The 26,798-nt window shown below is 39.1% G+C and overlaps 1 protein-coding gene across 1 annotated transcript in view; it reads left to right on the top strand.

Annotated features, from left to right (window-relative positions):
• Window positions 1–2,764: 2,764 nt before the first annotated feature.
• Window positions 2,765–26,798, top strand: part of LOC110963198 (5-hydroxytryptamine receptor 1E) — a 40,754-nt gene continuing 16,720 nt past the window's right edge. Inside the window, exon 1 of the mRNA XM_022211431.2 lies at window positions 2,765–3,051. The gene's annotated coding sequence lies outside the window, so the exon portion shown is untranslated. The remainder of the gene's footprint in view (window positions 3,052–26,798) is intronic.

Here is a 26,798-nt window from a genome sequence, read left to right as displayed (position 1 = left end):
AAGTTAAACGAATGATTGCCTGGGGAAAGAAAATTGACTGAAGAAATTAGTAACGAGGTTGATAGACAGAATAGGAATCAGCAACAGTCCTAGCAAACAATTAATTGCCATCAGTGGTCATTTGTCTGCCGCTTTCATCTTCTCAAATGTGAAAATGTCAACATTTGCTCCTTTTTGCACTGAGCTAAATGTCCTTAGGTTTGAGGCTAGTGAGAGAAAAAAAATGAATATGTCATTCTGAGCTTCAGGAAAGCTGACTCACCTGCAGACATTCTGTCCTTAAAAAACCTGGCAGAGGCATCGTTTCACCAGCTGGAAGTCAAACATGCAGCAGTTGTTGTGCAGTTTAATGGACCGGAAAAGGGGTTCCCTATCACTTTGTGAGGCACTCAACGAAACGTGATGCCCCAGTAACACATTTCCCAACATGGCAACCAGCACAGCGGTGTCACTCTTCTCAGCTGTCAGATCATGAGTGGCAATACACAAACAGATATCTCTCCATAGCTTCCAAATTATTGCTAATATGTCAGTGCTGATGTGCAATTCACGACAATCAAAGGTGAGATATTAACATTCTCGAACCCTGCAGTGATGCTTATAGTTGGCAGAAATGTGGAGATATTTTTCTTCTGTATGTCTGCATACTTCCAGAGAGTGACAGTTGGTTTTGCCTCTGTCAGATCTATCTTTACACTAACTCTGCTGTAACATAGCTTGATAAGAACTCCAGTTAAAAATTGTAATTGGGCACTATTGATCCTCACTGAAACGCAGCAGTTTAATTATTTCCCCAGATGCCCCAAAATCAATCAGCTAACCACAGGATGTAAACTGACAGCAGTATTGACAACTGATGAATCATTGAAGCAATTCTTTAAACAAAAACACCGAAAAATAATTGGTGCCGGTGTTTAAGTTTTGAGCATTTGTTCACAGTATGCTCCATGTCCTCTGAGAATGTTGACTAAGACTTCAGGAAACAATAACGGGCTTCCTTTTGACTCATTTTTGACATTTGAAACTGTTAACAATCAACCTATTATTAAAGACAACAACTTGCCAAATGTCCTGATGATGAACATAATTGTTAGTTGCTATCTTATAGTCTCCCTATGATGGAATAACGCATCCTTATCTGGTATTTTCTGTGCATCTGAAGCACTTAAAAACCCCAAAAAGTAGGGGTAAAAAAATAGAACAGCAAATGAGCTCATTGCGAACTGAAGTAATAGGACATGTATACAGTTCAGCGATGAGTCAGGTCCAGCCACTCTTGCCCTCTTTCCTCTCACTTTATCCCATTTTTCCAGTTTCTTAGACCACTTAGAGACTCTATTACATCTCATTAAAAAGCCTTTTTCTCATTATTTCTCTTACTTGTCTCGCAGGGAACCGAAACACCAGCTTCACCAACCACAATAGGACTCTGGACACCCTTTGCAGAACGCTCTACCAGTTTCTGCTCTGTGGAGTCTGGGCTGCTACTTTCCCAACAAATTGTCATCTTTTATTCATGTGGTGAAGACTTTTTTTTGGGTTAAATATAGGCCTAAAGCTAGATTTTTTTACACACAGTACTTCAGGGAGATCGGGACAACAACACGGTGGTGTAATTTCATAATTAATCCGGTTATATAGATCTAATTAATAAACATTTGGTTGGGTGGTCTGGACCCTCATTGAGTTTGTTCCAATCAGTTGACGTACTTTCAGCGAAAAGACCACTAAACACTACAGTGATTAAAGGGGATGCAGCAGTGTTGTAATACTTTACTGCATTCATTTTACCCTCTACCTTCACAAACCATCCGGATTCTGCTGCTTAGAAGCATCTAGATCATGACACCACCACCACCATGCTTCACAATGGGGACGGTGTGTTTGTGATGATTGCACAGTGGTTGGTGTCTTCTGAACATCTGTTCTGATGGCTAAAAAGCTTAGTTTTGTACACCAATCAACCGACTTCTAGTGCCATATTTTTTTCCATCTTTGACTACGGATTTAATTTAAAATCTCGGGTTAAAATTAGTAATTGGTCAGAGAATAATTGTGATCCCATTGCCATTTTGAGGGAACACTAGAACTGTATAATGTCCATCGCCCCTGTCCAAGACAGTTGTGCCTGGTTTTATGAAACACACCATAGCAAAATGATAATAAGATGCAGTCAGACCGCTCTACATAGAGCTGTGTTGGCATAATGAGATACGGTCAGACCATTCAGTGTAGGACAAGCAAATAGGAACCTGTAAGATAATTTGAGGTGATCTATAGGTTCTAAAACTTGATTTAAGGTGACTGTAGTTGACAGATGCAACCTGCATGATAGTTTGAGATGTCTTCAGCTAACAGCTACGAGGAATTACCTCAATAAAGGGAAACAGAGTAATTTTTCCTTCACAAGATACAGTCAGACCATTCTACATAGAGACCTTTCAGCATAATGAGATATGGTTAGATATTTCTACACACACCTGTGTTGCCAAAATAAGATACAGTCAGACCATTCGGTACATTTAACAGTTATCTAGTTTTGTTTTAGACATTTTAATGTTATGGTTCATATTATAGCTGTATAAAAAAATGGCTACTGCCCTTTCATAGACCTGTTTTTCTGCAGCAGAAGAGAAATGGAAACTACTTGCTAGTGAATAAATATCCTCTGAATTACATTGGGGCTGTTTACTACACTGTGGAGTCACAAGTGTGGAGGGAGGTTAAAATTCCGACAGGACCTGAAGGCAGCAGCAGAGTGACGCCAGCTTCGGCAGTAGAAGAGAGGAGCAGCAGCGGTGTGGAGGAAACTGGCTCAGGAACTTCTCGTGGTCGCTTTCCACAGACAGATGAAGAGCAGGTGACTCTTCACGCCTGATATTTCCGCCGGATACAATAAGTTTATTTTATTTTTTTTTACAGTTTGTGCATCATGTAAAGAGAGCTGCCGGTTTGTGCAACAGGAGACAGACATTGCATCTTTTTTTTGTGCCTAAAACACGAAGAGGAGAAGATGAGGTGAAGGAAGGTTTTGGTGACTGAACATCAATGGTGAGTGAAGTAAACTTGGAGCTTCTGGGGGTTTGTGGTCCTTTTAATGACTGGATTTAGTGGAGAATGGTGCGTTGATGTGCTGCTACAGGTGCCCTCCCTGTCTGTCAGCAACCAGCCTGCAGCTCCTCCACTGTAATTCATAAAAACAAGCCTGATACTGTCAGGTCCCTCCTGCAGCTGCCTTTCACTGACTCTCCCTCCACTGTTTTAGGAAAAATCACGCAGCTGTCGTGCACAAACAAGACCTATGATGCCATAAATTACAATTTGAGTGATGTGGATCTTGTTTGTGACAGATTTTATCCATGAGAGTGGCAAAATCTGCATGAATAGCTTCAGGTTGGGATGCAAAATAAAATTTAAAAAAAACATTTTACAGCACTTTTTTGTATTTAATATAAAAATAATAACTATTAAATTGATTAGCAGTAGAAAAAGTGCAGGAATCAGTTTAATCAATTAGTTAACATGAAATGTGTTGCTTAAATTTTTAATCTAACTTGTTCGAGTTTTGGATTGATGCTCATATGAAACAAGCTTTTTTTAAGGCATAATCTTCCATGCTATGTCCACTTTCATTCTGACACTTTAGAGGCTAAACAGGTAGTTTAAGAATCAGTTGATAGATGAGCCCGTAGCCAATGAAAGTCATTAGTCATAGTAGCCAGAGATGCAGCCAGGATATCAGAAACACTGAGATTAAGTCCCCTTCCCTCCACAATCTGGAAAAATTTTAATTATTAGGATTTTTCATTTTTTTATTTGCTCATCTGTTCTTTTTTAGTGATTTTTAAGTCTCAAAACATAAGCTTCTTCTGTTTTTTGTGTACAATTTAGAACAGCAGGTGCACTGGTAAAAATATTATCAATCTTGATAAAGTCAAAGTTGAATATTTATGTATATTGTCAGCTCAAAAGTGACCATTTTCAAACATGCTGAGTCTATTCTGGGAACAGTTTGTCATTTTAAAAAAGCAGAACTCTCCCTAGGTTGCAAAAAATTCCCCGAAACAAAGCAAAAAACAACAACAAAAAAACCTAAATGTCTTCAGTGCATCTAGTATTTCAGCAGCAGTGATGTGTTTGTCTGTTTGTTTTTTGTCTGTAGTTTGATATTGCTAGAGTTGCCATTTCTTATTAATGTTTTGTCGAAAGAATATCGGCTGAAATATAATGAATGTAGGATCATGGCAGACTGGGGTCAGGGAGGTATGAAATAGAGCTGAATGGTCATTCTAGTGCTGAGTGAATCGGCTCGAATGGAAAGTGGGCACACTTAGTCATTGTGTGTGTGTGTGTGTCAGCCAGATAGAAAAGCACAATGAGAAGGTAGATGAGGCTACTAGGACTCTATTTCTTCCATAATTCACTTACTGAAAGTTTGCCTTGATTTAATCAGTCAATGAAGGTAAAGCTAAACAGTTTCTATGGATTATCGCGCATAGAAAGACTTTCCTGTAGAAGAACTACATTAATGTTTGTAGAAAATCCAATACTATTCGGGTGCTTAGGCCCTCTAGTGGATGTAGAAGTTAAAATTCTTTTCTGACTGATCAGTGATCAAGTGTGAAGTTTTCAAGCCATGGTTTACATTTGGAAAGTTGTAGTGACGCTCTCACATTAGCTGTTGTTTGACATGAGTCATGTTGTTCAGAGGCAGAGTAGGATGTTCACTACATCAGAAATGAGTCAAAAAAAAAGGTGTTTCAAGCACCAATAAATGGGAGAGTCAAAAAAATACCTCAAGCAAGAATAAAAAGTAATTGTTTTCAAAATGTGCTGTTTCCATAAACATTTTGTGACGTGATGTTTCAAAATATACACACGAATGCCTTATGTAAATACAGTGATGAATAGATGGATGTGTCAAAAAATTAAACTTTAACACAGGCCACTGTTTGTGTCTTTAAACAGCCAAAATTGGCTTCTTGACTGAGATTGTTCCTGAAACTCAACCACATTACATGATTGCAGCAATTGATTGGCAACAGTATATGTCTGTTTTATTTCATCCAATGAATTTTCCATAATCAAACCTATTGTGGTTCTATGGTTCATGTTAGCTTTGCGCCTTCTTTGTAGAATCACATAAATGATGTCAACAAGCTTGACCTCCCATCAGCTTTCCAAAAAAACCCTGATTCTTACAGAAGTCTTTTTAAACACTTTTAAATCTGACAGATGTAAACACAGAAAGTTGCCACCTGGAACAGCCATTTTGCGAGCTGCATTGGGGATCTTCAGGGACATAAACTTGCCAGCTTACCAAATCACTTGTATGTTCAAAATTTTCATGTGTAAGTCTGTGGACAGCTTTTCGCTTCAACTGTGATAATGAATGAGAGGTCACAGTAGATGAGAATTCCAGAACATTGTAACAGCTTTTCCTTACTTGCGTGGAAAGCTGAACATTTGGACCAGCCAATCTTGATGTTTTCTTCTAGTTACAAGGAGATCAAGCTTGTTGCCCTGGTATATGCTATTCTACAAAGAATGCGCAAAGTTAACATAAACCATAGAACCACAAGAGCTTCAATAATGGAAAATAGGGTGGACTAACATACAACAGACATACAGCCATGGCCATAAGTTTGGACACGGCATGACTTACTATGTCTGTTTTGATGTCTATTACAGAACATAACTAATATTTTTTGACAGCACCAGTTTAATTAGTCAACAAATCAACAAGGGATATAATATTATCAATAAATTCCAACAATTGGAACAACTTTGTTCCCAAAACATAATATTAGAAGAAAATAACAAAAAATGCAGTACTTTCACAACCAAATTTGGTAAGAATAACAAAATGACACCAAACTCTTTTGATGTTTTTTTTAAATATGAAACTTAATATAGTTCTCAGGAGTTGTGTACTGTATTGTAAGTGACAATTTTGTGGTATTTTCTAAGATTCACAAGCCTCATGGTACTTGTGTCCAAACCTATGGCCATGGCTGTATACTGTAAGAATAACGCTCCCTGTTGTCAACAATTCTGGTTGATTTTGAGGAAGTAATACACTATTTGTAGGATGGCAGTCCTCATGTTATAATTCCACAGCTGGAGTTATTGTCATTCATGAACACATGGAGAATTTACAAGTGCGGCTTCAACAACTCTCTCAATCTTTGCAGTAAAAGTTGTCCTCCTCAGTAGGCAGCAGAGAAGTGGCTGCAGAAACCCCAACAGTTTCCAGAGGTACATTGGCTTCAAGGATGTCCTGTTGTCTTTCTGCACCCATCCTCTACCATTTAGCTTAGTCATCTAACTGAAATCATTTTCAACCATCTTCATAATAGTCTACAGAGTTAATATGCCATGACATTTCCAGAAAACCATGTACAACCACATAGGTGGTAAGATATGACTGTCTGTGTGCTGTTATGTGGAAGTACTTGTTTCCACATTGCAGACGGTGCAAAGTTAGAGCCACAATAGCTAACCTAATGGGGGATAATTATTCTCTAACAAGGTAGTAATTTCAACTGAAATCACAATGTTGCTTAATGTTAACCAAGTTGTTTTGCTTCATGAACCCAACCAAACCTTAACCATAGAACTGTTCCACCGATTAATGGTATTATTTGTCATCCTGTCAAAGGTCTACAGGTGAATGATCAGAAAAGGAGACATAGACTGGTGTTTTGGCATTTATTATTGCGGATTTGTTGTACGTATGTCTCATCCTCTTGAACTGTGTTTGCCGCATTTCATTTTATCTCTAAGGAGGGTTAAAAAGTAGATGTCCTCTGGATGTATGTCTGTGAAGGTTCTCGGTCGTCCAGGTCATCTTTAGGTGAAGGGTTTAGTTCAGGCAACTGGACTTATTCTTGTGATCTTGAAGACAATCCGCCTCTCATCCGAGTGGCTTCTTCAGTTTTAAAAATTAGTTTGGAGAGTTCCAGGTATTTAACTACTAGAGGTGAAGGTGGGGCTAAGGCTGATGGTATCTACTAAAAGACTAAAGAAATCTTTCAACAGCAACCTGTTGTTGAAAGATTTCTGAACTAAACCCTTCACCTCCTGTGGATGTACGTATGATTTCAGCAGGCAAGGTAAACCTGAAGGGGCAAAGCCAAATAAACACACACTAGAGAGGACCAGCATTCAGATTAAAATACAGAAAGTAGCTAATTAATGTGTACATTTTATTTATTTGAATTTTAATTGCAAAACAGTACAGAGGTCAGGGCCACAGTGTCCTTAATGGCAGCAATGGTCCGACTTGGAGCACTTGTCAAAAGGTGAGGTTGTAAGTCCTGCTGGCAAATATGCAAAAACACTTTAGAAATAGACAGAAGCTTTCTGTTTCTGAGAAATGGAAATTTATTAAACCTGTAGTATCAGAGATCCCTGCAGAGATTCAACAAACCCAAGCAGATATTGTACTACTGCTGTAGTATCCATATTTAGCTCCAGTTTAGACTGTTAATCTTCCATTCCCCTTTGTGCTGTCTACTTTGATTAACTACTGTGAAAAGATGTGTTCAGTCAATCACTGTCATCTCCTGAAGTGACTCAGACAGATCCTGATGTATGTCAACTCACGATCAATTAATTTTCCAGATGACACACCAAACAATAGCCACACTGCTTAAGCATGTGGTATTTGTTGTTCAAAGACACTTTCCTAAAATACACTAGTCCTTCAAAAACAGCTCTTCAGTTCAGTAATTTCAATACAAAATAAATATTTCATCAAACAGGAAGGAATTATGCATTAAACATTTCTTTTGGACTATTTTTCTTTCCTTGCCTTCTTTTCTTGCTGTCACTTCAGTCTTCAGTCCTCCACAAATTCTCTGTGGGATCCAGGTCTAGACTCTATTTGGACCTCTGTAAAATGTTAATGGTGTTTTCTGTTAATCTTGTTTGAAGTTCCAAAGTTGCACAAGGTCAAGTTTTCCACTAAAATCTTTATTTGGTCATCTTTTCTTATTATGCCATTCTCTTTCACAGGGTTGCCTGGCCCATGGACACCCTAAAAAAGACTAAATTGCCACCACAAATTTTGACCACGGGGATGAAACAAACTGTCCTAGTGGCCAAACAGTTCAGGATTGATAGACATGGCTAAAACAAGCTTCAACTCCATTTTGTTTTTGGTTACCAGATGATGAATCCCTGTCATGTGATTGGTTGCATAAACCAAATCGGACACCAGCAACTTTCTGAAAAAGAGAAAGCTAAATGGACATTTGGTCTAAATCTAAATTTTGCATGGGTGTGAATAATTTTGTTTCCTAGGCTCAGAATAAATACATAGGTTTAAGACACTGGAGACTCACTAGAGAGTTTCCTTATTTATCACTCTCAAGTAGCTCTGGCACAAACATCACACATGATTGTTGACATTGACAGAGCGCTGAAAATGTCTGTATGGTGGATAAACTTCTCAGTCCTGTTGTGAAACCCTTGGCCTTGAGATAGGCTCTAGCTTAAAGCAATGTTTATGTCTTGTTCATGGCTTGTCTTGCTGTATCCTTCAGCAGCTGCACTGTATTAAGGCACTCTGTAGGATCGGTCCACATTTCTGCAGCAGGTTGTTTCCCTCTCGGCTGAGTTATTACAGATAAGACTCAGGAGTGTGATGGAGATCTGGAAACAATAGCACTATCATTCCTCCCAATCGCAGCAGGGGATTAAGCTATCTGCACCATTCAAAACAAACTTTCATCCGTTTGCTAAATAAATCCCCACTACATTTCTTCTCAAAAACTGGGATTTAAGCGGCTAACTTGTAAAATGATAGCAGATTAATGAGATTAGAGCAACACTGAGGCAGAATAGTTTCCATTGAGGGTTAAACTATTCTTCAGTCATTTAGGGAGGATTACCAGAATGGGTACATGCACATTATGGAGTTGTATGACGTAAATTGGACAAGGTTTTTTTCCTCAGTGTACCTCCCATATTGGTCCAAAAACATCACAGAAGCAGGACAAAAGACACTTTGCTTGCCAAAATCACAAAACACCTTCTCCTTATCTTTTCTCTCAAATGTTACATCTGTTAGATCAAGGTTTTTCTTTTTGTTGTTTTTCCTCTTGATCTGATTCAAGTCATTTGATATTTAGTTTTTGCTTGTACCTAATACTATATCCTAGATACCTAAAGAATCGTAGATTAGCTGTAAAACTACCAGATCAGGGAGTCACGTCTTTATTTGTAAGCTGAGAGCAAAATTGGAGTTCTTCAAGTAAAGTAGCACTTTGGTAGAAACTTGTATGAGACTTGCTGACCTCAAGCCAGCGAATGAGCATTAAATTAGGCTAGTAAAATGTAGAACAGTGATTCTGTGTCTCAGTAGAACATCTGCTAGATGTCGTTGCATTATTTTTCATGTTTGTGTCACAATAGGGATACAGAAGGGATTCAGTGTAGGTTTGTGCTGATCCTGATTGTTTCAAAATATCTGTGATAGGTTCCTGGGAATAAGCCAAACATCCGGACAGAGTCATTGAAAACTACCCTCATTCAAGCAGCACAAGAAGTTCTTCAACAGATGGTCTGACCCCCATGGAGCCCTGATCTCAATATTATGGAGTCAGTGTAGGATTATATATGGAGGCAGAAGATACAGAGAGAGCCTAAATCCACAGAGGAACTGTGTGCAAATGTACCTTGGAGAAGTCGGTTTAGAGTTAGCTTGCTCATGCCAAATATTGATTTGATTTAGGGTTGTTGAGTGCACTTTGTATGGAGGTCACTATGTTCTGGGTATACACAGTGAGCAGCATATTAATGTAATCGTCACCTGACCCCAGTTCACTTTCATTATCAGAAAGGTGTAAAATATTGCAACACACTTGCCATTCATTTTATTTATTGTAATAATATGAATGCATAATATGTTATTTATTGGTTCTAGTTTGCTTTGCAGTCACACAATAATATTCAGTTTATTGGATCTGTGCTGGTTCCTGCTCCCTCCTCCTCCATTCGCTCCTTTTGTTCTTCAGAGCCATGCTCACCTGTTTGTTTAGATGATAACAAGAGTGTTTCATGAATCATATTTACTGCTGGGCTGGCTAGCAAACATTATCAGCCTCATAAGCTATATAATTCGAAGAAGAAGTGATGATTAATCTACCGGAAAGTTATTTATTTTCCATTACAGTCAACATAGATGTCCATTGCAAAACTTCGTCTTTGTTTTCTGTCTGACGGCCACGTAATGCTTTCCATCTCTGCTTGTCCATGTGATGTTAATTCCATCATCTGTCCAAGTCTTTGGCCGCCCAGAATTTGTGACTGTGTGGATTGAACACAGAAAGAACAACAAAACAAATTCTTGTTTTGAAGAGTGGCTTTGTGAGGATTTTTGGCAGTATCCACACCTTTAAAATTCCCAGTTAAATTCATATATTCACAGTGCTTTGATTTGTACATGCTGGAGAAGCTCCAAATTCTCCAGCCATCCAGTGCTATGTTCGCCCACTATGCTTTGGACAGCAAGGCAAGAAACTCTGGCTCTGGTATGACATGGTATTAGAACCAAAATGGTAACTGTTTTCTTTATTTTATTAAAGTCACAGTTAGCCTTTCAGAAATTTTACTGGAGTTGTGTGTTTTATGATTGAAGGGGCAATATGATGTGCTACCTTCCCTGGTCCAATAAATCTGCATCTCTGCTGAGCTTTCAGATGGTGGCATCACAATCTGGCGTCAAGACTCCAGGTTGCTGCTGGTGTGATGGTGTGGGGAATGTTTCGTTGCACACTTTGGGCTTCTCGATTCTAGCAGTCATTGTTTCAATGCCACAGGTTATCTGAGTATTGTTGCTGATCGTGTGCATCGCTTTATGGCTACAACTTGTCATCTTATGATAGTTACCTCTAGTGGGATTTAAAGCTCCATTTCACGAAGCAAACGTCACCTGAAAATGGTTAGACAAATGAGTTTAGTGGAATTTGGTGGCCTCCCCAGTCAGCTGTTTTGAAACAGATTGAACACCTCTGCGATGTGGTAGAGCAGAGGATCTTTCAGCATGATTATGCAGTAGGCCAATTAGTACAAATAATGTGATGAATCACATGAAGCAGAACCTCCACAGATGTTTCCAACATCTTGTGGAATCAATGAGACCAAGAACTGAGGTTGTTTGAGAGAAAGGGGTACTTGGTGAGTGTATAGTAAGGCTACAGTAAGGGACTGCAGATGGAAACTAGCTAATAAGCTATAATCTGGTGCAGCACATCTCTGACTCATGTGAGCTTAATGTTTCTGTACATTGTCCCTTAAATAAAGACTAAAAAAAACAAAAACAAAACATGATTGTAACCAGAATGCTAATAACAATTATTTATCATGAGTATTCAATGTTTTTTTTTTTTATTGTACTCCCTTGCCACTGTCCAAATCTTTGCATGAAAATAACCCTGGTCTTTAATCACAGTACATCTCCAAGGAGGAAAACATAAATCACATTGTTGCCAGGCAACCTACAATGTGATTGTAGCAAAATGTTTAACCCAGATTTATATCAACAAACCACTGCATTCTCTGTCTTGTCGTGTGATACAGTGACAGTATATAGTAGATATCTCAGCTGATTCTTGAGAACGACAGGGATACAGTGATGTAACTTGAGCAACAATATTCTTCTTGAACTTTACGCGTTCATCATTCTGCACTTTGTGGTGGTTTGTAGGTGGTTGAACAAGTCAGTTGTGTAGCTTCAAGGTACAGAGTCTCCAAAACTGATTAATTCTTGCTAAACATCTCTTCCGCCTCAGACAATTTATTCTCATTTTGCCCATCTGCTGTCTATTGTCTATTACTCTCTTACTCAGAACTGCAGCTGCAACCTCCAGGAACTATTTACAGGCGTGTGTGCGCAGCGGCATGATGAAACATCTTGATCTCTCCCTGGTGGCTGGTTGTTAGTTTAGGAAGCACTTAATTTGATATGCTGCTGAGTTTTCTGTGAGCACAGCTTGCATTGTAGGCCTCAGTATTGCAATATTTTCATGTTCATTTCATGCCGGGAAGCAAAACTCATGATCAAGATTAATATTTCATAACTGTGCAACCCCTGTGTGTAGTTTTCTCTTTAGGTTTTATTTGTTTCTTTTGGCGAACCGATTGACTTTACACTCTAAAAGTCAGGGTTCTTTTAGTGGAAAGAGTGTTTTCTACAGTGTTTGTATTGTCTTTAGATTTGTGCAGTCACCGTGGAATAACAAGGGTGTTATTGTTGGATTTCTTTTCAATCATTTTTTGCTTTGTAGAAAATGTAGATAGAGGAGAAAGGCAAATATGAGGAGGGGAAAATTACAACTGCTGAGATAAAAGCAGAGCTCAGATTTTCAATAATCTGATATGCAGACTCACACAAGAGGCCTCCATCTTGTTGGTGAGTGAAAATGTTTCACTGCACTGTAGCTGCCTGTCTCATCATACGAACGTATTAGACCTGTACAAAGATCACACTACTGATGAGAAGGGATATGCCGCTCCTGCTGTCTTTGCACTTTCACTGTTTCTTCAAGCAGCTCAGCACATCATACGCACAAGTGTCAGATTGGGAGTGTAATATAAATCATCTCCTTAGCCTGGCAAATTATTCATTGTAAATCTTTTATTCACATCCTTAGAACACAATGGTCTTTCACCGAATCATTTCAGCATATAGAGAGCAGAGTGCAGACTGGCTTTTTCAAATAAGAAAATAATGTGGCTGTCTCGGAGGTTCCGGGTGGCTGAGTGTGAATACACAGCAGAACTGTTACATTGCCAGAGGCAGAAATGATGTATTGTCATATTTACATCTGCAGACAGATTCAAATTCTGGTCACCGTATTGTTTGTGTGTAATATGCAGCATTTTGGGACACTTTTGTTAGATGGTGTCAGTAGAGAGTTGACAGGAAATTAAAGCAGTACGAGAAATGGAGATTAGTGTTCAACAAAGATACTCAGCGCCTGAAACCCAGAGGTCAGAACCAGAATAGTAGCTGACCCCAGTTAGCACTGCTCCTAAGACAGATGTATGGTTGTGAACAAAAGTTTAAATGTACTTGTAAAGACCATGTGCTTCCATTGATTCTTATAATTCTCAATTTTCTATGATGGGACGATTGAAACGCGTAATTGTCACAAAAAACTATCATGCATTTTGGTTCTTTCTTCAACGTATCATAGGTCTTCTAGAAATATGACAAAATCTGCCGGGTCAAAACTACACATCTGGCAATACTAATATTTGGCTAAATGTCTCTTGGTTATTTTCACTTTAATTAGGTGCTTTCCACAAGCTTCTGGTTGCATCTTTGAACTTTCCTCTCGACAGACTTGTTTCTTCCTCACAGTTCACAGATTCTTGATGGGGTTTAAGTCTGGACTTTGGGAGTGGCAGTCTTAGACCAAAACCCTTGCCTGATTTACTCATTTCTTTGCCACTTTTGCCATGTTTGGGGTCATTGTATTGTTGGAAGACCCAACCTTCTGGCTGATGATTTCAGGTTTTCTGAAAGAATATGGAGATAATTCTTCTCCTTCATTATTCCATTTACTTTGTGTAAAGCATCAGATCCACTGACACCAAAATAGTCCCAGAGCATAATACTGCCACCACCATGCTGGACAGTAGGTTTGGTGGTCTTGAGGTTAAAGACACACTTTCTTTCAATCTTTCCATTACGGAAAATTAATAATTATAAGAAGCATTGGAAATTTTTGTCTACAACTGTAGTTGATCTAAATCAGTCACACTTCTATAAACAACAATGGTTTAGGCTAAGGTTCAGAATGCCCACCCAGGTAGATAGTATGTGTCTAAATTGTTCTGAGACAGTTCTGCAAAGCTCCAGTAATGTTTTCAATGGGAAATTTTGTTTTAGTTTGGTAATGTAGACCAGGCTTGTTGGGATAATCTTGTGTGGATTGTCTAAGACACTTTATGTTTCCCATTCACAGAGCTAGGGTTGCATAGCGACATTGGGACAGCGAGCAGGCCGTCAGGAGATATTTGCTGCATTTCACTAAAAGTATATTGGGTTAGAATCGCTCTACCTCTACGTTTTTTCTGTGGCAGAACGAGAGCTCCAGTATCATTCCCAAAGGCTGGGCTTGGCCCAAGATCCAAGACTGCATATCTTCCCTTTTTTGCAATCAAATTCAACAAATCAATAGTGTACTTTTTCTTTGCAAGGCACCACTGACTACTGCTTTGCAGACAGACAGGCGACGGCCTTGCATGCCGCCTGTAATCCTCCACAACAGCTCGCAAACTTTTTAACTCCTGCTCACCTCCTACGAGTCACTCTCCTTGCTAAGCACACTTTGTCCTTTGCTACAGTAATTGCGTGGAGAGTCGAAAGCAGCAGGTATCAAGCTGTCAGACAGGGAAATAAACAAATCTGCTATGTAAATGAAACAACAAGGACACTGTTTTGTATCATATTTCCTGCATCACAGTCAGCGTTGTTATGATATTGAGAAGGCAGGTCACTCTATGTAATTACAGACACACTGAAAAGATAAAATACTGTTTATCCATTACTGAATTTTGTTATGTTATTGACACTTAGACATACTGTTTATCCCTAGCTTGAGAAGGGCTTATTGACATTTGTGAAAGTGTGAAAGTCGTGGCTACTAATGTACAAAAGCTTATTTTCCACTTCTTGTAGAAGTTGCCTGAACACAGTTGTGTCAATTCCAGATATTAGAAGCCTAATTCTTTCAGATTTTGTGGGGTTTTCCTGGCGTATATGTTATCAAGGACAGACAGAAAGTCAGGACATATCAAGAGCTGCCTGCAGGAGGTGAAGGTGATCCTGACTTCCTAGTGTAGAGTAGCCTTCACTTCAGTCAGCACTGCAGAGACAGGACTTTGAACTACAAAGTGACAGCTTGTACCCTTAAGAACACCTTCTTGTCTCTTTTCTGTCCTTGGCCTTCACCTCAATATTTTTATGAAATACTTTAGGACTTTGCAAGAACTCGTGAAACTGTCAAAGGCTTTTTTTGTATCACTAATCCTGTGTGGCATCATTATGGGCTTTAAAAAAGAAGGCCGATGTTTTACTACAGTTTTCTTATTTTTGAAAAATTCCTTAAAAAGATCTGAATTCTCTGTTCCAATTGAGCCCCAATTCCACTGACTCCTATATAAATCTTCCACCACCATTCACAGCACCTCACAAGTACATGGTTTCATTTTCTTAAAGGGCTCAGTTATTTCCAACAACAGCTGCTCAGTAGATTTCATCAAACTTGAAGCGCTATATTCAGCATGGTGTTGTGCTTAGTTGTTCCAGTGAGGAGTGATGGGAATAAATGTTTGAAGACTGAAAACAGAGAACTCACTTTGAAAGAGTTTTCCACCAAAATATTGCTGAACTCCAATGACATTGTTGGACTTACAATGGGCAGCTTTTCGAAGCGTACTGATGCCTTTACTTCCCACCTTACTGCATGAACATCCTTGTACACGGTGTCCTCTATAGAGTACAGATTCAAGGTTTCAGAGGAAGCAAAATGTGAGAAAATTACAGTATTTTCAGCCCGACTAACTAATCACCACTTCCTTTCATTGTACAAAAGTGAAGCCAGAATGTCTCCAAAGAGGCCACTGACTCATGTCCTGTTGTTGTCATTAGCAATCAGTCTTTGCAAGAGTGACGTGGGGGTGGAGACTTTTGGGTAGCTGCCATGAAATCTATCTTCATTTGCAGTCTAAAGAGACTTCCACTGACAAAGATGACTGACTTCGGCTCTTCCACCCCTTTCAGCGGTTGGATTAAATATATCAAATTCTAGAAAATGTGTATTTGAATAATGTTTTTAGGTCAGTGTGCATCATGTAATGAACACCCGAAATGTCATACAACTCAGCGCTGACAAAAGTTGATATTGGATGAATGGATTGGTGTGACCTCGAAACCAGTTGATGGCTCCCTCTAAGTTACTGGATATTGTGCACAAGTGACAGGAAAATGGAGCTTAAGATTGTCTGCAGGATTTGTGCAGCGTCATCAGTGTTATTGGTGTTGTACCAGACGGTTGTAATGAAGAGGGCATTGAATCGGGAGGCAAAGGTCTTGACTTACAAATCGATCTACGTTCCAGCCATCATCTTTGGTCATGAGTTCTGGCAAGTGCCCAAAAGAATGAAATTGCGAATACAAAGCGCCAGAATAAATTTGCTCCATACAGTGGCTGGGCTCAGCTTTACAGATAGGCTGAGGAGCTTAAACATCAGGAGGGAGCTCATCGTAGAGTCACCACTCCTGTGCATCAAAAAGCAGTTCAAGTATCTGATTATGATGCCTTCTGGGTGCCTTCCGTTTAAGATTTTCCAGCCATGCTCACCTGGGAGGAGACCTAGAACTTACTGAAGGGATTACTTATCTCATCTGGCCTCAGAACACCTCAGAGGAGCTATCTAGAGAGAGGAATGTCTGAAATGCCCTTCTCAGCCTGTTTGGAGGGATGGTTTGGTGTGTCCTTCAGAGGTTACTGTACTTCAATTAAATGTCAGAAAAAAAAAAGCTGATGGAAGTTGGAACAGATATTTGACCGACTTCAAAACTTAGTTTGTTAAGAGAAGAATAAAGTGGCTAAAAGTATGTCTACCAATAGATGCGTTTCCATTACCCTTAGATATGCGCAAAATGTAAATAGTGCAATAAAAACTGGTAATGGAAACACCTGAATTTCGAAAAAGGACTAAAATATCGCTAAAAAGTTTTTACGCTCTCGTGAGGTGGTTTTTCAGACGTTTCAATATTGAAAAATATCACAAAAGCGCAATGGAAACACTTTTTCCGCAATTATACGTCACCGGACGTGACGTACCTGGTCACATGACCAGTTCTCTCGGAGTAAACATGGCGCAGTACGTGTGGACAGAAGAGGAGACTTTTCTTGCCATTATTCTTGAGAAAAACATCACTGCCATACTAGACAGCAAACAGCAGAGGAATGCAGAGTGTTATAAGGAGATGCAACAGGTTTTGGGCGTCGATCTTCCTGCAGTGAAATCTCACGGGATGATATTTTACGAGAGTTACGATGCTTCTGCCCAGAACAACCTTCAATGAAAACACGTTCAAAGCGCAAATATACTTTGTCGAAATTTTAGAAATATTGCTTTTATTTTGCGAAAAACTGGAATGAAAACCCAACTAATGACAAGCTTACAGTCACTGATAATGTGAGCAATACAAACAGTTAGTCTTTGCTTTGTACGGTTTTGCCAAGTAATTATGAATCCCGTTGTTGGTTTGGTTCATACTATGCTATCTTCTGCAGCCTTTTACACCAATGTACTGTAAGTAGCGTCAGAATTAGCATATATTTGTACCTGATACAGTGCCCTCTAAATCAGTAATTTTCATACTGTAGAAATTAAGTACGTATTACAAGTTATAACATATTTTTTAGCTCCCAGTATTACCTGGCTGCCATTGATATGGTCTCTTTTCCAACTAAAAACTTGGTTAGATTTTAAATCATGACTTCTCATCTTTTAAAAAAAATTATTCAAATAAAACTATTTTAGGGCTCCAAACATCACTACAGCTGCATGCTGGGCTAAAGCAAGATATAAATTAGCCCCATGAACACCACGGCTACGTCTAATAAAAAAGGAAGCTCTACAATAGCAAATCAGTGATGCAGTGCAGTTTTCACATGATAAATGTTGCAGCCTGCGTGGAGCTTGTCCTTATGCCATCTAATTTTGTAGAATAACAGTTAAGGACAGCAGGAAGGACAGATTTATGCCTCTGAGTAGTAATAGTGTTTACTTCCATGTTGTCATCCTTTCCATGTTATATGTTCATCTGTGCTGCTGTTATTGATGGTACCAGTGTGTCATGTCAGTGTGTGGTTCATTGTTCCAAGCACAATTTTGAAAACAAAATCCAAATGAAAACATGTCCCAGTACCTCTCTGACAAGGAAAACATGTCGATGAATCCTTAATATGACATGAAAATGAAAATAAAAGAGGTCCTGCAGTTTCTTGTTAATTAAAAATAAAAGGTGGATTTACTGTGGGTTTAGCAGCTGTCTGTGCAGAGAGGGATCCGTGCTTTGAAGCCCTTAACACAGTGCAAATTATATCCAGAAAGCAACTGCCAGTCAGTGTCTGAGTGACAAATTAAATGAGTGTGTGACATTATCTCGGGCTTGGAGCTCTCAAAAGGGACATCGGTCCAAAGCAAAAATATGACTTTAAAAAAGTTTATTTGACACGTTCATCTTGTTTTTGGGAAATTTTCAGAAAAGGATTCTGTACTTTGCTACCAATCATGGAAATGGAGATTCCTGACCTGATGCTTCATTACCTCAACATACACTGAAAAAGCATATTTGAGTTGTAGCTGAAGTAAAGTACAGTTCTGAATGAAACTAAATAGTGTCTCTGCTTTGTAGATGGCAGGTTACTTTGTGGATTCTGTCAACTTCAAATTAAACTTTGTGCCTTTAAACTGGTGTTCTAGTTTTAGCAAAAATGCAAAAAACATTAGGTTTACTGCTGTGTAGGACTGCATGTCTGATGTCTCAACATCAGTGTGTCTATACATTTTTTTTCTTCCAGTAGGAGTAAAGAAAAGGGAGAAAAAGTAAAATCTGATGAGAAAATCATGTTTTACAATTGATGTTTGGGCAAAGCAAAACCTTTGGTTGGAAAAAGTGAAACTTACAGTTTATTAAAATTAAGTTGCAGCGATGAAACCTCCTCATTTGTCAGAAATCTAATTATTTAAATTCATCCAAGTTACATCCCTGTCATCAATATTACTTATTCAGGTAATCTGGGAAAATTAAATTCATTTAAGTCGATCCAACAATTCTGCCTTTTCAATATAGTTGATAAAACTAAACCTCACTTTATACTCAGTAACCACACTAGGTGCTGTTATGGACCTGGTCTTTTTAAAAATCTACAACTTAAAATACTTGATGCTTTTGAATATTTTGATTGGCTTTTGGCTGACAAGAATTGAGATAGACTTTACCACTGATCAACTGGGGATCAGGTTCAGGCTTTGCTCTCCATTTTTGTAGAGGGTGAGACTTAGAAGAAATGTGAGACCTCTGTACTTCTGATACATCAGTGGACTAATTTGCTTCGTCTTCCTGCACTTTAGCCCTGTTGTGGAAACACAAATGTGTCAGAAGGCCTTGAACTGTACCCTTAGATAAGTTCCTGGATATTAGAGGAAGTACAGTCGGACATCTTCTCAATGCATTTGAGACCGTCACTTGTGTTGCGCTGGCAGGAACCGCTCACCTAAGTGAAAAGAAGCAAAAATGTGTTATTTCTTCAAGACATGAAGGTCAGTTATTCCAGACAATTTGAAACTTTGAAAGTTTCTTGAAGTGCAGTCGCAAAAGCAATCTAAACTATAATGAAAGTAACTCTCATGAGGACTGGCCCAGAAAAGGTAAAAACCAAGAGTTACCTCTGCTGCAGAGTTTATTAGACCTACCTGCCGCAGACATCAGCAATGAGCAGCAGCTCAGATTAGAGCTGACATCAATGTTTTTCAGCCTTCAAGTAGCAGGACACATCTCAACATCAGCTGAAACAGATGCAAAGAAACCCCGACTGAGGGAGACTGATAAGAAGAAGAGAACTGATTTGATTCCAAGAAACTCATGGAATTATCTTCGAGATTGTCAATGTCAGTATAAACCCAATGCATTTAAGAGGATGGTCAAAATAGCTAAAACGCTTGATTGTGTGAGATTGTTTCAGGTTTTGATTGGTACTATTTTAAGTATAAATTCACTCATGAATATGATTTTATGATTAAACATATTCCATCCGTGAACAATTCATGGTGGCATAAGAAGGTGAAAATGAGAGAATTATTTTTAGTCAGGATCAAGGTTACTTCATTGGCTGATATTTTCTTATCTTTTTGGACTGTTCCCCTACATTGCCCAGTATTTTATTTTGTTTGTGTAATTCACTCCATCTAGATATCACCCTAAGCTGTGTTTTTGATGTGAGATGCAGGAACAAAGGTTACTGAAATCCAGTAAAATGATTCAAATCTTGTTTCCAGCTCCACCAATGCAGTTGTTATTCGTTCAAGTTGGCACTGAAAACAGTTTATGCATCTTAAAATAGTCTCAGTAGGGACATAAATAATCAAATTAAAGAAAAAATTAACAGAGTAACCTGTTTATCATATTGCATTGCTGTGAGGGGGTTAATACTCGGATATACAACATGTTAGCCCAAGCCCGGGGTTATATTTCATTACAGAACAAATAATCACATTCAAGTCCACACACATGCATACATCTTAATATATATCTTACTAAACACATTTGTTGAACAGATTATGATGAGGGCAGTTTCAGATCTGTTTGTTTTTATGCACGTGGAGACAGCACTGCGTATCTTTAGCGATGGAGCAAAATGAAGTCTAAAAAACACGTTTTTTCAGTGGAATTAAAGTTTTATTTGAGTGTCATTATGTTGTCAGACAGTATGGAATAAAGTCTGAGCATTCTGCTCTGAGTCACAGTCTGCTCTTTGTATGATAAAGATGGAGTGTTACTAATACCTGCTTGTCAAAACATCCAATTGGATGTGAAATGAAAGGGAGCTCCACATGACCCATCCTCTCATCGATCTTAATCTGTCAGCCCACTTTCTCATGCCTGTCATTTCTCCACTCCATCACGCTGTTTGTTCCATATTGTGTCATAATAAGTGACAGCACCCTGTCTGGCTTTATCTTCTCCTCTGGCCCCCTGCTTTCTGTTCTCCTCTTCTCTTCAGTAATATGGTTAGCATGGTTACTACCGCACAGAGTGGTGTGAAATTTACTAATGACTGAATTTCAAATGCGGAATATGACCGTTTAGAGGTCAGGGTGGACTGTCTGCCTGCGAGTTGAATGGTGCCCCGATTCTTAAACTGCAGACACACCAGAATGCTGGCACTTTTATGAAGACGCAAAATCACCTCTGCAATCTCCAGCCTGGAAAGGTCATCCATTTTCCAGGTAAGATGACAGCTGAGTAATGGCCCTCACCGGCAGGCTCCCCAGGCATGACTGGCTGCTCTGCGAATGATTTAGGGCTGCAGTCCTTCAAGAAGCTCTCCGAATTTACCATTGTTGTAAAAGCCAGTGTTGGAAACTGAATTATAGACAGCTGCTGCCACATCCACACCAAAGATGATTACACGCGTTTAACAGCATCTTTTTGTTTTCAGAACACGAGATGTTTTGTAAGACTGAATAGATTCAGACACTCTGCTTATTAAAGTGTGTTACCGCATTGTAGGAACAAAGCACGCGTGCAAAGCATTGTCATCTGATAATAATTCATGTTAACCCGGTGAAATATGTCGTAATTGATATGACTGAACCTCAGGATGCGGTTTATTAACCGTGTCGGGGCTGATTAGAGGTTCGCCTGTAGTGATTTCTTTGTAGATTGACTGCAGTGACACGCAGCTATTTCTGTTAGTGAGTGGCAGGGAAGATGGGAAAGTGAGAAAACCTGCCATACTAACACTTCTCTGTGCAGTGTAACAGTATGAAAGTACGAGACTGCAGGAAAGATCAGTAAAACACTGGTAATCATCGTGTGTGGATCAGAAAACAATCTGAATGTCACTTTGAAATGAGGTTTCTGTTATTTTGCTGTGTCCTGTGGTTACCCAATAGCAGTGTCGAGTAGCCAGCGGGAGCTTGGCATCTAAATAAAACATGTGCAGTACTGAAAACATGATTTGTGAAATTTTTGGGTGTTCTCTTTTCATGGAGGAGGGTGATTCATCATGAATAGGCATCAAAAAGGACACTGGTATGTATGATATTCAAACCATTGAAGTGTAGTGACACAATATCATAAACCTGACTCACATTAACTCAAAAAAAGTCCTGGTTTCATTTTTAGTGCTTAAAATTAACTCACCATTCTGGATCTATAAACCTTTATGTGCTCGTTGAAGGTCAAACAAAATCTGGAGGATGAAAGTTTTTTTGGGCTCAGTAATTGTCTAAGATTGATCATGCCTTTAAGTGTACTTCTACCTGATACTGAATGAAATATTCAAGTATTCTTTTCTAATTAGCTTCCACAACTTTGAGCCTCACTTATGTTTAATGTTTCCCAGTTATAATGGCATCGTGTGTCTCTAAGTCGTACATTAAGATCTAATTGTTATTTTTCCTGGAGTGTAACAGCTTGTTGATATCACCACAAGAGACACCAGTCAGATACTCAGAGCAGGAAAATTTTATCCATTGTGCCTTACACTTATTCTTAAAACCCCAAAGGAACTTGAACTCTCTTTTCTCGGAGTAGCAGCTCTCTCTCGCAATCCATCTTCCTTGGTACCCTGGCCTAAGCTTTGGAGTCGATGACTCTCATCCCAGCCACTTGAAAGGAGAAGACTGAAACGACAAAAGGTCACAAATATAACTTCAGACAAGAATTCTCTGGGCTATAATCAATTTTAAGGTTAGGCATTACCTACTGTAGAGAATCCTGCATCTGTGAAATATGTGGAAATGTTTTTGTACCAAATCCTAGCAGGCGAGCTTTGGATCACCTGGACAGGTTTTTTCTTTCTGATGCTAGAAGGTACTGTCCATGACAATCTCAAAACATAACCATGGCAAGCCAAACAATGGTAAACACCCGTCAAGAACATGCTTAAATTTCCTGATTTTTCAAAGACCAGATGACAGACCAGATGGACAAATGCACCAAAGGACATTGTCAGAATCCTTCTCCACAACACACATGGACCTATCATGGGCTAACCCATGAACTCTCCAGAATCCTTAGCATATACATTAAGATCTGGTCCAGTGTGGATTCAACCGGATCCACATTGCTCCTCAAGAGTCTAAGATTTGACTGTCAGCCAAGAGCAATCAGCGTTCTGAGTCACATCATATTCACCCTTGTAATTACCTCAGTGACCTCTGCCACAGAGATGGCTAAGGCTTTCCAAGTCCTCAAACTCTGTCAGGGATGTCAGTCAGATCTAAAAATTCTAAGTGTTCCCTCACTGTCTGACAATATCATCAGTCAAGGTCAGACAGTCATTAGACAGTTTGACAGGCAAAATCTCCTTGAGACCATCTACAAGTCCTTGTCTTCATGGATCAGCATTTTCCTTTGATGACGGCGGTATTCAAAGGACTTTGAAGTGTTTTCCCATTCAACCATTACACAGTATAATCTGCTATACAAGGTGTTTGCCTGCCATCTGGAGCAATTTCACCTGCAGGGTCTTGCCCAAGGACACTTTACCATGCAGAGGGGCTTGGGAATCAAACAAGCAACCTTGCAATTAGCGGATAACCCACTACCCCAATCTACCTAATCTGTGCCAGCTCATTCAGGAAAAATTCCTACAGATATGAGATCTGAAGACAGGAGTATTGATTTTTAACACCATTAGAACAGATTGGTAGTAGTCTGATTTAAAAGTGCTATGATGACAGTAGAAAAAAAATGTACACTTAGAATCTGAGGAGAACTTGAAGACATAAACCTAGAATAGGATAGGTTTCCCACAGGACTCAACATAAATGTAGGTGCAGGATATTTTTATACTCATGTGGGTGAAAGCAAGCAGTCTGTATCAACGCTCTCTCTGTCGTTCTGTTTTTTTGGTGTAGTAGGATGAATATTTTTCGTTTGAGCATCAGTCAATAAAGTGTTACATGATTATAAATGAGGGCTAGCCCTCACCGAGGTTAAATAAATTTAATTAATCACATTAAATTTCCATCTTTAATCCAGACCCCTATCTGTTTACGCTATTACTGACTAATGGAGCTGGTTTGTATCTGTTGCTATGGGAAACAGTATCAACTATCAAAGCATGAGGGTCATGATCCATGTTTTTATCCACTTTTACTTGCCACTGCCTCGGTATGAAGCAGGTTTTTTTTTTCTTGTTAATGCACTCATTAAGCTTATTATCAGGTCCCCTATTTAAATATTTTTCCACTTTAACCCACACCCATGCAGATGTGATTGCAATCCAAAACAATACATCAGTATCCCACTCAGTTCTCTCTCCGACAAAATCTGCACGAAATTTTGTAATAAATTTCACAGAGCCTAGAAAAGCCGTGGCTGCACAGTGGTCTAGTGGTTAGCACTTTCACCTTGCAGTAAGAAGATCCCCGGTTCAAATTCCGGCTTGGGCCTGGGATCTTTCTGCATGGAGTTTGCATGTTCTCCCTGTGCATTCGTGGGTTTTCCACGGGTGCTCCGGCTTCCTCCCACAGTCCAAAAACATGCTGAGTTTAATTGATTACTCTAAATTGCCCACAGGTGTGAATGTGAGAGTGAATGTTTGTCTGTATATGTGGCCCTGTGACAGACTGGCGACCTGTCCAGGGTGTCCCCTGCCTTCGCCCGAGTCAGCTGGGATAGGCTCCAGCACCCCCAGCAACCCTAGTGAGGATCAAGCGGTGTATAGAGCATGGATGGATAGAAAAGCTGTACAATCTAACAATGAAACTGGCATCACAATTTGAAGTATTTTTTTTGCTATATCTCATGCCTTTCATCTATCCAAAACTTTACACAACTAATTACTTATACACAGTGAGACAGCAAGTGGCGACTCATCCTTGATAGGGACCAGGTTACGTAGAACTTACCCATTATTCTATATTTCACTGACTCATCTCGTAAAATTTTTATGATTTTCGTGAACAAAAACTTTTTCACAGTTTATATAACGTGATGAAGATTATGTACTGTATGAATGAGAGAGTGCAGTCGCTTTTCCATTGCCTTGACTACTGTCGGCTGCCAGCATGCCCTTTTAACCTCTGCAAATGGTCCAAATGCCACAGCTTGTCTGGTCATCAACCAGTCAAAGACAGCTCATTTCACTCCACGTTTCTTTACCATCCATTGGCTTCCTGTTGCTGCTCGCATTGTGTTTAAGTCACTAATGGTCGTCTATTTTCATCTCTGCTCCATCCACAAAATGTCACGCTTTTGTGTTACTTCATGCACTTGCAATCTTGGTGCACCTTTCTGTTGAAGTTCTTTCTCTAAAAGCTTCCTCTTTGATCTGATGTGGCTTTGATGTTATATATAGTACCTTTATACAGAAGTGCCGACCATACGATTGAATATAAATGTAATAGCATTTTGTTGTGTTAAAAATCTATGAGATATCTTGCAGGGAATGAGACAGATTTTAAAAGGAATTATCGCACTGGTTGGCAGTATCACAGTCTCAGTAAGAGTGGACCCCATTAGGACATCTTAACCCTCCTAAGTCATTTGCATAAACTCTTGCCACCTCAAACAGCCCCTGCCGATGTGAGAGTCAGACCTTCATACTTTAATTAAAGAAGAGCTACTAACCTTGATCTAGGTTGATCCATGGTGAATAATAAAGACCCTCACCGGATCAAGTCAGGTTTTTTATCTTGTTAGCCTGTCCATATGGTGTTTTTTTATATGCTGGAAAACACATCATGAGCAAAATATGCAGTCAGTGCCACAGCTGAGCATCTCCATCTTGAAACTGCAGCACTGTGTACTAATGACAGTCTCAAAACACAGAAATCAGACATCTGAGGCTCAATGCATAGCAAACCAAAGGAAGCAAACTTGACAATTTGCAAGTTGGTGCTTTCTCTATCACTGTTCGTCTTCTGAATTGGTTTCCGACCTGAGTATGTACATATGAATTACTGCAAAATTACAACTTGAGTCATGAGTGAGCTGGTGTGCTCAAGGTGTAGCCAGTAGAGAGAGGGAGGTGTAAAGAGAAGCAGGGACTTCATAGGTCTGTGCCTTATAGATGAAGTAAGTTTGTAGAGATGCATCTAAGCAATTTTAAGATAAGAATAGATTCTTTTCATGGGGAAAAAACTTCTAAATATGGTTCTTTGATGGTTTAATTTCAGATCTGTTGTGGTTTTGTACAGAGCTGAAATGTTGAAAATTGTTTCAATGTCCAAATATTCATGATTTGACTGTATGTCTTATCTATGTGGACATTCTAAATGCAGTGAGTTCCTAGAGTGATACAATCCATGTGTGGTGTCCTTTAAAATCTACAGCTGTTCTATTAGTTCTGAGGAGCTCTGTTGAGGCTCTGCTGTGATTTTAGTTAGATGCAAATATAAAGTCAGCATAACTGATTTTTAACAGGTGTTAAATTAACCGTGTTAGCATGCCCTTACTCAGTTATTAGCAACATGCTGAATCCAGCTGAGGCTGATGGGAATGTTAGAAGTTTTACTGGTATTTGGTCATAAACCAAAGTACTGGATGAACTGTTGGCCTGATGATGATTTTAGAGGAAATAAGATGACAGAAAGTATTACAAAAAGCCCAGAGGGGGACATAGATGCTTGCATTAGTTTGAGAATAGTCTAGTCTTTCATCTTGGACAGGTCAACTACTCAGAAGCACAACCAGAGTTGCCAAACTTCAGTTACTTGCCCTAATCATATCAAAGGTTGTATTTTCTCAAACATTTCAATTTATATTAGACTAGTTGAGCACTCATTTAAACAAATCTGTTCAGAACAGACTGGTTTCTACAGAGTTGGAATGTAACTAAGTAAATGTACTCAAGGACTGTACTTAAGCACAGCTCTGAGGATCTGGAGTATTTTCTTTCATGCCGCCTTCTACATCTTTCTAACTCCACTATGTCTCAGAGGGAAAAAAAATAGACTTTTTGCTTCAAGACTATTTATTAGTAAGATGTGAAATAGTTAAAGTGAATGAGGAATACCTATATTCATGT

The sequence above is a fragment of the Acanthochromis polyacanthus genome, chromosome 16 (assembly GCF_021347895.1).
Source record: "Acanthochromis polyacanthus isolate Apoly-LR-REF ecotype Palm Island chromosome 16, KAUST_Apoly_ChrSc, whole genome shotgun sequence".
NCBI lineage: Eukaryota > Metazoa > Chordata > Actinopteri > Pomacentridae > Acanthochromis > Acanthochromis polyacanthus.
This window is presented reverse-complemented; position numbering and strand designations above follow the sequence as displayed.